Source organism: Myotis brandtii, unplaced genomic scaffold (genome assembly GCF_000412655.1).
Source record: "Myotis brandtii unplaced genomic scaffold, ASM41265v1 scaffold112, whole genome shotgun sequence".
NCBI lineage: Eukaryota > Metazoa > Chordata > Mammalia > Chiroptera > Vespertilionidae > Myotis > Myotis brandtii.
This window is the reverse complement of record NW_005353838.1, coordinates 11,458,986-11,470,829: the sequence shown is the minus strand read 5'-3', so window position 1 is coordinate 11,470,829 and position 11,844 is coordinate 11,458,986. Positions and strand designations below refer to the sequence as shown.

General features: G+C 40.3%; 1 protein-coding gene across 1 annotated transcript in view; it reads left to right on the top strand.

The window, feature by feature from the left end:
- Positions 1-3,175: 3,175 nt before the first annotated feature.
- The window catches only part of ZNF385B (zinc finger protein 385B), a 361,135-nt gene continuing 352,466 nt past the window's right edge, over positions 3,176-11,844 (top strand). Inside the window, exon 1 of the mRNA XM_005857643.2 lies at positions 3,176-3,268. The gene's annotated coding sequence lies outside the window, so the exon portion shown is untranslated. The remainder of the gene's footprint in view (positions 3,269-11,844) is intronic.

Here is an 11,844-nt window from a genome sequence, read left to right as displayed (position 1 = left end):
AATGTATCCTTCTTTTTTAAAATTTTCAATTATTTAATTAAAAAAAATTCAATCTCTTAAGCATCTTCCCCATCACATAGTTAATTGATTATTTTTTTATTTTTTATTAAATGTATTGGGGTGACATTGTTTAATAGGATCACATAGGTTCCAAGTGTACATTTCTATGATACAAGATCTGTATATTGCACTGTGTGCCCCCCCTTCCCCCACCACCCAATGTATCCTTGAACTGAGGTAGAAAGGAAACCAAGAGTGGTGTCTCCTCTACAGTCAAACCAGAGAAGGAACTGTCATTAGTACTTGTCACCCAAATATAGCCAATTAGTAAGACCCAAGAGCAGTTGGAGGAAACCTATACGAAGTGTATTATATGAGGATCTATCAAAGTATATCAAGTGTTCTCAGAATCTTTTTACTTAGGCTAGTGACCTGGCCCAGACAGAAAATAAAAATCCTGCAAAACAAACACAATTCTCAAAGAGGAGATGTCTCAATAGAACAATGCTGTGTGGAGTTTCTCTGATTAAATCCTTGAACTGCCCCCCCCCCACCCTTTAGAATTTTTTCTGCCAGCTGAATTTGAAGATATTAGCGCTTGATTTCTAGCAACACTATTAAAAACACAAGCAATTGTTTTGCTTCTCATAGGTGTGACTTATTTGCGAACACCTGTAACAGAAGAAAAGAGTAAAATTGATCGTCTCCTGTTTCTATAAGATCCTATGTCTTCAAAGATTTAAAGAGCAATGATCGTTTGTCCCAATTTCCCACTGCTTTTCTTTTGCTTCGAGGACTTTATTGTGACAACCCCCCCCCCCACCATTTCACTATGTCTATTTTGTCACCTCCCCTGCTTCTGTCTCTGTTCCCCATGTGTCTCAATATGGTCTTTTTAGCCTGGCTTTTCTTTTTCATTTTTCTTAATACTGTATATTTCTCTTGATCCCCGTTGTTTTATAGATGATCTCCTTTTTGCTTTTGGTTCTGTGGTGTCCTTTTATTAGTGCCAGATTGTTTTCCTAAAGTAACCTCCTTATCTCTACTCTACTCCTAAATTTCATGTTGACATTTTGAACTACCTACGAGATGGCTTTTATATTACTCTCAGATGCTTCAAATTTAACAGATCTAAACTCTAATCAACAGCTTTCTCCTTCCATGGACAGGGGTGACTGTTAATTTCTGTATTTCTCCCTGTCACTCAGAGCCTTCTCAATTTCTTTGCTTTCCACATACAATACACAGGTAAAGCCCAGAGACTCCATTTCCATGATGCTTCATGATGCTGTTCTTCCCTTGGTGATGCCTTTGTTCAGACTCTTCTTATCGACTACCATGATGTCTTCCTGACTAGTTTCACATCTCCAGTCTCTCTCATTTCCAGTCCATTTACACTTGGTTTGCAGAATAAGCTTCTTAAAGCAGAGTTAACTTCAGTCACTGTCTAATGAACATTTCCCCAGTGCCCAACCAAATGCCATATAAACGTCTCTGATGTTTAAGACCCTTTGCAGTCCAGACCCACAGTAGCTCCACATTTTTTACTTTGATCTCATAGATTCATTAACTCATTTGTTAATTTATTCAATGGATATTTGAGTGCCTGCTACATGCCAGGCACAGCTATAGGTAATCATTTTAGAAGTACCTAGGTACTTGCACAGTGACATGTTTCAAATTTTATTTGTCAATGGTGGAATCCACTGTTAAAATATAATCTTATATGGCCAGCCAGCATGGCTCAGTGGTTGAGCGTTGACCTGTGTATCAGGAGGTCACATGCCCAGGTTGTGGGCTCCATTCCCAGTGTGAGGTTGTGCAGGAGGCGGCCAATCAATGATTCTCTCTCATCATTGATTTTTTCATCTCTCCTTCCCTCTCCCTTCCTTTCTGAAATCGATAAAAATTTTTTTAAAAAATCTTGTGTGGTTGAAATGGGGCCCCAGCAATCTCATGAGCCTCCCCTCCCTACCCTTTATGGATGATGAGTTAGAGGAAACCTATTAGCAGTCTCTGAGGCATCATCACAGACTCCTGAGTCTGCTTGAAACAATTCAAAAAACACTGCTCTAGGCTGAAGGCAATGTTCCTTCAACACCCAGTAGGCCTGTGAGTTCTGCATCTTTGCTTAGGCTGTTCCCTCGGCCTGAAACAGGGCCTCCCACTTTCCCATAACCATTTCTGCCTGTCAGAGAGTCAGTGCAATTGCTGTACACTTCCTGATCTCATTTTGAATTCAGTTTTTGCCCCTCCAGACCATTTTGCTTGACTTCCTCTTGGAGCACATCATGGTCTTCCTCATATATATGTGCTCTCTGCATTCTCCCCTAAAAGCAACATGCCAACCACACCTGACCTCAAGCATCTATTTCCCAGAATACCCACCTCTGGGCCTAGCATATCGTGGGGCACTAACAAATAACTTAGATTGACTTCTACGTAGTTACCTAGTTCCCATCTCTGCCTGTAAGAGCTCTTTGTTTTAATTCCTCAATTTGGTTCGTATAGTACAGCCAGGTCTTCTTAAAATTGTTTATGCATCTTAATCACGAGGGAATCTTATTAAAATGCAGATCTTGATTCAGAAGGTTAGGGTTGAAGCACCCAGATACTGCATTTCTAACAAGTTTCTGGGTGATGCTGGCATAGCTGATCCAAGAACTCCACTTTGAGTGGCAATGGTAGTAGATGCTACTTCACAGGTTTGGGAGTTTCTGGCAGCCCCTACCTCTTTGGTGATTTTTCTACTGTTAGTGTTTGCTTTGATATTACTTTCTATTTTGAAAGTACTTTAGGCTTCAGCATGCTTCCCAAGGCTGAATGGAAGGTGTGGTGGTTCTCTTGTATTTTCCCCTTGTTTTGCTGATACAGCATTGCAATGGCCAGTTCTCTCTATTGTTCTGGTCACTTCTATTGCTTTATTATATATATCCCTTCTCATTTACCCCGCAGTCAGCCAATTTCAGATTGTGGCTGTTCTCCTTTCTCATCCTGTTATGACCTTTTCTTTCTTTTGCTCTCTCTGGTTCTTGACATTCTCTTCAGATGCCGTGGCTGACTCCTTGCCCCAACTGTTTGCCTACGGCTTCCAAAATTTTTCTGTGAAAGGAGCAGTGAAATTGGGTGCAGGAGACTCCAGCTCCCATTGTGCCTTTACTGCTGCTGGGAGACACTGGGCAAATCTGCTTCTTTCCTGGGCTTCTCACTTGTGGCTGGAGGGTGTGGATTGCAGTTTCCTGGATCTACTTCAGCACGAAGATGCCAGGTGGGATCTTCATGTGGGGCAGAAAGGGCAGGTTGGGAAGGAAACAGGAATGGTCTGATGATGTAGGTGTGGATGTGTGCCCCCATCTATCTCGTGTTTCTGTTCTAGATAAACAATTGGAGCTTTGGTTGTTCTCCCACTATTTGGAGAAAGACTCATATTTTTTTAAAAAACCAAAAAACCAAAAGCACCATCCTTGGCGTTTGTTAATCCGGTTGCTTTCAACCCTAGATTCACACTAAAATTCTCTCAGGAGCTTTAAAAAATAGTGATGTTCTTAGCTCATCTTGAGGGAATGATTTATCAGTATTTTTTAAATCTCCCCAAATGATTCTAATCATTTGGTCTGTAAAGAGAGTGTGGACTGGTGGTTAGGAGCATAGCGTGTGTTGAGTCAAATCCTGGCTTTGCTCCTTACCAGCTTTGAGAGCTTAGGGAGGTTACTTAACTTCTTTGGGCCTCGATTTCTTGATATGTGAAATGGGTTGACTTGGTTATGGGGGATTGGTAAGACCCAGCAGTGGGGTGCTGTGTACACTTTGGTTGTCTAAGAGAGAATAGTGGCTGTTCATCATGATAATCACACTATTACAATTTATATCTCTCAATCACGTAAGGGTCATCTTGTCTTAGTCCAGTTAACACTCTCGTCACCCCCTGTTCACCTTTAACATATTTAGCATAGTATAATCAGTTTGAAAAGAAATTTATGAGCATATTCTTTGCAAGTCAGTGAAAAAAATACAGAAGGCGGATATATTAATAAAAACCAATCACCCTTATAGTTTTGATCCATTTGGTGCCACATCAACTCTATGATCTCATAAATAGCAGAGATGGATTAAAATACATATAAACTGATACAAAAAGATGACCAGGCTTTTATATCCACTTCATGAAAAATGACTAGCTCTTTAATAAAGACAGTTCTGTCACCAACAAATAGAAAGGCTTGAAATTCACGGTTCTAAGAGAGCATTTTATTTTGGAAATAAATATGAATGTGGTACACGTTTACATTTTTTACTGTATAATAGGAAATGGAATTGTTTTTTTAAAAGCATAAACACAGATATTCTGTGCTCTGCAGACTAAAACTAATCAACTTTTTCTTCTCTTTTTGGCTGAGATTCTAGAATAGCCATTATGCTATTATGGTATCCTTATATCAGCAAAGCAAGGATTGAATAAATGGACATAAGCAATATTAACTGAGGGCCCACATTCCTTTTTTTATGTCTGCATCTGAAAATAAATAACAAGAGTGCTTATTAATTTCTCTAGGCCTGGCATAGGTAATCATGAACATCAGTAGTTGTTATGCTGATGTCCTTTACATGTGAAAGGACTGCATATGGGTACAGTTCGCATCCTTTTCTCTTGGAATAAAATGTTTCATTTCTGCATATTTACTCTTTTCAATTAAATCCTAACTAAAGTTTATGTTTCCATATTGTGATGTGTTCTTTTTAGCAACACAATTAAGAAGATGTTATGAACTTTTAAAAAGAACTTTTGAGCTACACTAAGAAGAGGCCCATTGTGAGAGTTAATTTGCCAATTCTTTTAACTCTTAGCTTTAATATACTCGTGTTAAAACTGTGTGAAATTCCACGGAGATCTGTGATATTTTATGTTTATTGGTTAGAGTGGCCAGTCTGATTGTTTCTTTATTACATAGGCTTTTGGAGTCTAGAGGCCTGGACTCCTGGTCAGTTCATCTCAGGCTTAATAGGTTGTTATTCCTCTGACATGCTACTTAGGGATATAGAAATGACTACTATGCAGTCAAAATCATTGTCTTTAGGGTTAAAAGGGACCTTTATGCAAAATCCTTATTGATAAATTAGAAAAATAAGATTCAGAGAATTTATAATATTTAAACTTGAGCCTAGGCAGATTAAACATTACAAGTAAGGGGTAGAAAACTTCTACTGATATTAACACTAGAATTTAAACTTCACATAGAAATTGGGTGGACTGGGTGATGTCCTTAGATTTGATACTTTTTAAAAATTGTTGGGGGAGAGAGAGAGAGAGAGAGAGAGAGAGACAGACAGACACATCAATTTGTTGTTTCATTTATTTATGTTTTCACTGGTTGATTCTTGTATGTGCCCTGACTGTGGAATGAATCTGCAACCATGGTGTATCGGGATGATGCTCTAACTAGCTGAGATACCTGGCCAGGGCCTAGATTTGATACTTTAGATATGGAAAAACTTTTCCTAATAGAATTTGGGAGAGGTATTACCTATATGTTATGAAAAATATAATGCCGAGAATAAGAATACAAAGTATAAAATGTCATTGTTTATGTATAAATGTTACCAGTGATGTCAGCTCTCGGTTCTTGAGTTCAGCAAAGAAAGAATTCAGGGCTAAGAACTCTAGTGCAAGAGGAAATTTACTTAGCGTGCAAAGCAGAAGTACACTTAAAGAGAAGATTCCAGTGGGCTGCTCAGAGAGCTGCTTCGGGCCTTTTAGAAAGAAAGTCACGAGGGAGAAGAAGTGAGCCAGCTGGGCTGCATGGACTCAGGAAACAGCTTACAGAGGCAAAAGAAGGGCTCTTGGAGACAGGTTCAGGTAGTTAGCCCGGGACAAGCTGTCACTGCCCACTGCTCCCCTGGTTGCAAATCTCATGGGACTCTCAGAGCTTAGGAGAAAGAAAACAAAGATACATTCCCGAAGAAAGAAAGTGTGGGCATGTTAGAGAGAGAGCCTGTACTGGGTCCTTTGTCTTAAGAGTTTTTATATGTTTTCTAAAGGCAGAAATTTTAGATGAGATCTCAGGGGAGGATCATTCATCAGCTTTCCAGGTGTGTCCTTTAACATGCCGATTCATCAGTGTTGTGGTCTCTACTGATGGGTTGACACTAGAGTAGGGGTCATTGGTCATTACATCTGATTCTGATGTCAGCCATGGCAGCGTCACTTTGTCTGGTTTTGTTGCTTTTCTGGGCCTGGAGCTGAAACAACAGCTGAGGCCTAGATGTTATCTCTATCCTGACCAATACTCTGTCTCTGTGGTCAACAGACTGAGGATTTGTTCTTAAGATTATTTGATGCTGATCAGAACCTCACTGTCCCAAGGGCTTAATGCTTAAGGGAGCGGTTGGGCAAGGGAGAAGGCAAGTGAGTCAGGGTGCTGGATGAGGCCAGTTTAAATAAGCTGTCTGTCTCAATATCCCCATTCCACTTGCCAAGGAATTTTCCTAACTTCTTTAATATCCTGCCACACAAATAAACTTCCTTGTATATAAACCCAGGCATTTTGATTTTATATATATGATATATATGAAATATTTTTATTTAAATAGATTGGTCATTGCACATGGTCGTAAATAATATCTGGAAATGCTGATGATTAAGCACATCTCATTCTCTGCATGAGTTGTATTAATGTAGGTGGAATTAGTATAGCCTACTGGTTGAATTCAGGGTCTGGAGTTAGACTTCATGGATGCAAATTCTACTTCTTCCACTTATTGCTGTGTGGCTTCGATCAAGTTACTCAACCTCTCTGTGTCTTAGCTTCCCCATCTAAGAAATATTGAGTGCATTTTTTTCATGGGATTATTGTTAAGTAACATGAGATAATACACATAACACAATTAACCAAGGTCTTGGTACCTACAGTACTCATAAAATAGCCATTAAAAGACATTATGTAGTTTAATAATTAATATCAATTACCTTCTAGGTACACTGATTTCTTTGCCAAGAGAACGTTTGCAACTCAGATTTTTGAGCCTTCAGTTTGAAACTTACTTTGTATTTTTTATTATGTTTTTCTCGTCTACTTTTTCTTGTTTACTTTAGAAGAACAATGAAATGAAAGGGAAAATAGAGGTGTGGAATTGTAAGCACTGCAAGGACTCTTGAAAATTTGTAATCATGTGAAACAGACAAACTTTTAATAACAAAACCAATAACCTGGGCTCTAGGATTTTTGGAAAGACCAAGTGGTCTTTAAAAGTAACTTAAAAATGTAGCTTCTGCATGGATGTGCTTCATGAACTTGGTAGGCACATGTAAATCTGGAAAGTTTGAAAATGACCCATATCAGAGAGTGACTCCAGTATAGGAGCCAGCTTATGTAACTATGGTGTGTGTAACCAGGGTGGACTCATTCAAGGACAGTTTCTTCTTAGGCACCTGAATTGCAATTGAATAATTACTTGAATCCTCCCGAGTTCAAGGAAATTATTTTAATACTTGAATTGGATTTTCTAAGTTAGAATTTAGACAAAAATAATTAGCAAGAAAAAAATAATTCGTGCAGAATTATCGAAGAGTTTAAGTCCATATATACCTAATTGCTTCATGTATGGTTCTTAATCATCAATCCCACTTCCATAGGAATAAAGTCATCCCTACACAGAATGTGGAAGCTAAAGTCTTAGTCTTGTTCCTTTAAAAATATATTTTTATTGATTTCAGAGAGTAAGGGAGGGGAAAGAGAGATAGAAACATCAATGATGAGAATCATTGATCTGCTGCCTCCTGCACGCCCCCTACTGGGGATTGAGCTCACAATCCAGGCATATGCCCTGACAGGGAATCAAACCCTGACCTCCTGGTCAATGCTCAACCATTGAGCCTTATCGGTTGGGCTTGTTCCTTTTTTTGTATAGCCTTCTCCTTGTGTCTCATCCATGTAGTCCAGGGGTGGGCAAACTTTTTGACTTGAGGGCCACAATGGGTTCTTAAACTGGACCGGAGGGCCGGAACAAAAGCATGGATGGAGTGTTTGTGTGAACTAATATAAATTCAAAGTAAACATCATTACATAAAAGGGTACGGTCTTTTTTTTTTTAGTCTTATTCATTTCAAACGGGCCGGATCCGGCCCGCGGGCCGTAGTTTGCCCACGGCTGATGTAGTCACTAGGGTGGTCCTACAAATGTTTCTAGTGATGCTTGGACTTCCTAGATTACTAGTATCTAAGAGAGTCCCTAGAGAGCTTATAAAAAGAAATGCAGATTCCTGGAATTCACCCTTATAATTTCTGACTAACCAGGTCAAAGTTAGGACCCAGTAATTTAAACATTTTATCTAAATATTTAATAATTATCTCAGTTGATTCACAGACCACACTTGGAAATTAGTGCTCATTCTCTAAATTAGCACTAGTTCTCAACTTGGGATATGTATCAGAATTACTGTGGTTCTTCATAAAAGACCAGGAAAAGATCTCAGGCTCAGTTCTTCCATGTTGTAAAACCACAGGACATTCCTTCCTTTAGCTGCTCAGAGTCACCCTGTGGAGCCTGTCCAGTGTAAATTCTAATGAACCAGACTGTTCTTTCACTGACCACCCCCTGGCCTTTACCTATAGGATTTAGTCCACCATGGTTGTCCGTGGCAATGTGGGCTACCTGCCACCTCCCTCAGTATCCCTGTGACCTCAGATTCCAGGGCCCAAACCTAACCCTACAAAATCTAAAGGGAAGTGGTGGGAGGTAAGGTATTGGAGCAAGTAAATTCTAATGAACCAGACTGTTCTTTCACTGACCACCCCCTGGCCTTTACCTATAGGATTTAGTCCACCATGGTTGTCCGTGGCAATGTGGGCTACCTGCCACCTCCCTCAGTATCCCTGTGACCTCAGATTCCAGGGCCCAAACCTAACCCTACAAAATCTAAAGGGAAGTGGTGGGAGGTAAGGTATTGGAGCCAGAAGTCTTCCCTGGCTCCCCAGATGATGATTGTGTCTCAGTGAAGATCTCTAGCTAGTGCTGTGTGGAGCATTGCCTTTGCCTGCATGTCTCACAGCTTCAGACAACCCCAGTGGTTCTGGTAACCACATTGATGGCAGTGACCATATGGCTGGTACTGAGACCACCATGGCTACTGAATGTCAGCAGCGTCTCTTCCCTCTCACATCTCCAGGCTTCTTCATTCTCTGCAGCCTGAGAACAGCCATTTCTCCTGTCCTTGTGGTTTTATGGTGAGCAACACAGACTCCTTTCTCTCTGGTCTCTTCCTGTTGTCCCTTCTCCACAGCTGCTAACTAGAGACTCAAAGGACCATGCCAAATGGACAGATGTGATGGCTCATATTCAAACTGCTGCTGTCCTGGCAGCGAGACCCCATTTAAGTCCTTTCAAATCCCTGAAGTATTTCTTGCCTCCCTGTGTATAGCTTACATAAGCAAAGTTTAAATTTGTCAAGAATTTCACAAGTTCCCAGATCTGTTATCTTCCTCTTATACTGCATTGGAAAACGAACAGTACAATGTGCTCTTGGCTTGCATAGGAAAAAGGCAACCTAATCTTTGGAAATATTTGATTTCTTGAAATCGTGTTTCTGAATTTTCAAGAATTGTAGCAAGAACAGTTGTTTACTATGTATGTGTAACAGTTCTGAGTCTACAGAGTATATACTTCAATGGACCCATTTAAAATCACAAATTATGGAATGTTTCAGTGAAGCTACATAAAATAATGATAAATATGCCATTAAAAGTGATTAAGTATTATATTGTGAATACTCTATTGTGGTTAATTTTAAAATCCAGCAATAGCATTCTCTCTTGTTAAAGAACCCTTTGTTATCAAGAAAACCTCAGAAAGTGATTGAGGATAAGGTGGCTTAAAAGTTGACAGTTTAGTATCTTCTCATTGCAAGGTCATGTTATGACAGAATTCTACATTCAGCCTGACTCAGCCCTCCTCAATGTCAACTCCTTTTCTCAACTATAAGTAAAGCTCACTGGTAACTGAAGGGAGCAAGGGTGGGTGAAGGTAGGTGATTGGCAAACAGATATACCTACCTGCCCTGGCTGGTGTGGCTCAGTGGGTTGGAGCATCGTCCTATACACCAAAAGGTTACAGGTTCAATTCTCAGTCAGGGCACATACCTAGGTTCTGGGTTTGATTTCTGGTCAGGCTGGGTACGGGAGGCAACCAATTGATGTTTCTCTCTGTCTCTCACATTCTCTCTCCCATTTCCTCTTTTTAAAATCAATGAAAATAACCCTAACCGGTTTGGCTCAGTGGATAGAGCATCGGCCTGCGGACTGAAAGGTCCCAGGTTCGATTCCGATCAAGGGCATGTACCTTGGTTGTGGGCACATCCCCAGTAGGAGGTGTGCAGGAGGCAGCTGATCGATGTTTCTCTCTCATTGATGTTTCTAACTCTCTATCTCTCTCCCTTCCTCTCTGTAAAAAATCAATAAAATATATTTAAAAAAAATAAAATAAAGTCAATGAAAATATCCTCAGGTGAGGATAAAAAAAAAAAAGGTATACCTACCTGAAAAGTGTTGTCACCAATCAAATTACATAAGAGAGTGAATTATGCATATAGGAGATAATATGGGAGATAGCAATGTCAGACCTTATGGATCTTCTCAAAAGAAAATTACTGGTCACATGGCAAGTTTTTAAAACATTAGGAAATAATTTAAAAGACATCATCTGAACTATTAGCATCAGGGCTAATAATGGTGCTTGTTTGAGAGGCCTTCCACAGGACGGATTTGTAATAGCCTCTGGGGCTGTGCTTAGTTGGGTAGGTTGTAGCACTTCAAAGTCCTCTCAGTCTAGCCCACTTCTTTGTTTCTGTTAAGTCTTATTCTGACCACGAGAAAGTGTGCACTAGGGGCATGATTTCAGCACTGGTTGATGCCACTATAAGCGGCCCAGAATGAAGAAAGACACAAGCTTCCGACCCCGGTACTGTCATTTCTTAACCGCCTTTAGCAACAGGACAAGGCTCGTGTCTCACCATCTGGTGCCAGATAAGATGACTTTGAACAGACATGGCAGCTGCCTGAAAGAACGTGAAGGGATGACATGTGGACAAAGAAGTAGAATCACCTGTTTGAAGTTCCAACAGGCATAACCAGATTCAGTGGAATGGGATCTTAGGGAGGCAGATTTCAACTAGATATAAGAGAGAGCTTTCTACTGATTCAAAGCGTCCAGTAATGGCCTTGAAGTTTCATGATGCTCCAAGTGCAAGTATGAGAGGATTAGCCACCAGAAACAAGACAGAAGGAATTACATTGAGTAGAAGCTCAACTTGCCTGATCACTACAACCTGTTCCCTTCTTGGCATTATTGATAAAATAATTTGAGGAGTGGCAGTAGGAAGGGGAGACATAAGAAAACAGGTAATTTTTTCTTGAGAAGATCCATAAGGTCTGACATTGCTATCTCCTATATTATCTCCCTGGGAGGCATTCTGCTCCTACATGTACAGTGGCCAAAAGGGCAAACCATTTCAGTGATTGGGGATATATTTATTTTAACATTTGCACAGAATGTTATGGAGGAGACACTAGAAGTAAGTGTGGGGTCATCTATCTTAATCTACACTAATAAAAGACAAACATGCAAATTGAGCGTACCTTTGCTATGCCTTAAGCCATGCCCACCAGCCACTCAGAGCGCCTATATGCAAATTAACCCAACCAAGATGGAGGCTGGCAGCCACGGAGCTGGAGCAAGCAGGAGGCTTGGTTGCCCCAATGATGGAGGAAGCCATGCTTCCCGCTTGCCGTGTCGGGCTCTGAGCTCCACTCAAAGCAACAAAGTTTCAATTATAGAAGGTAAATAAATCCCAGAT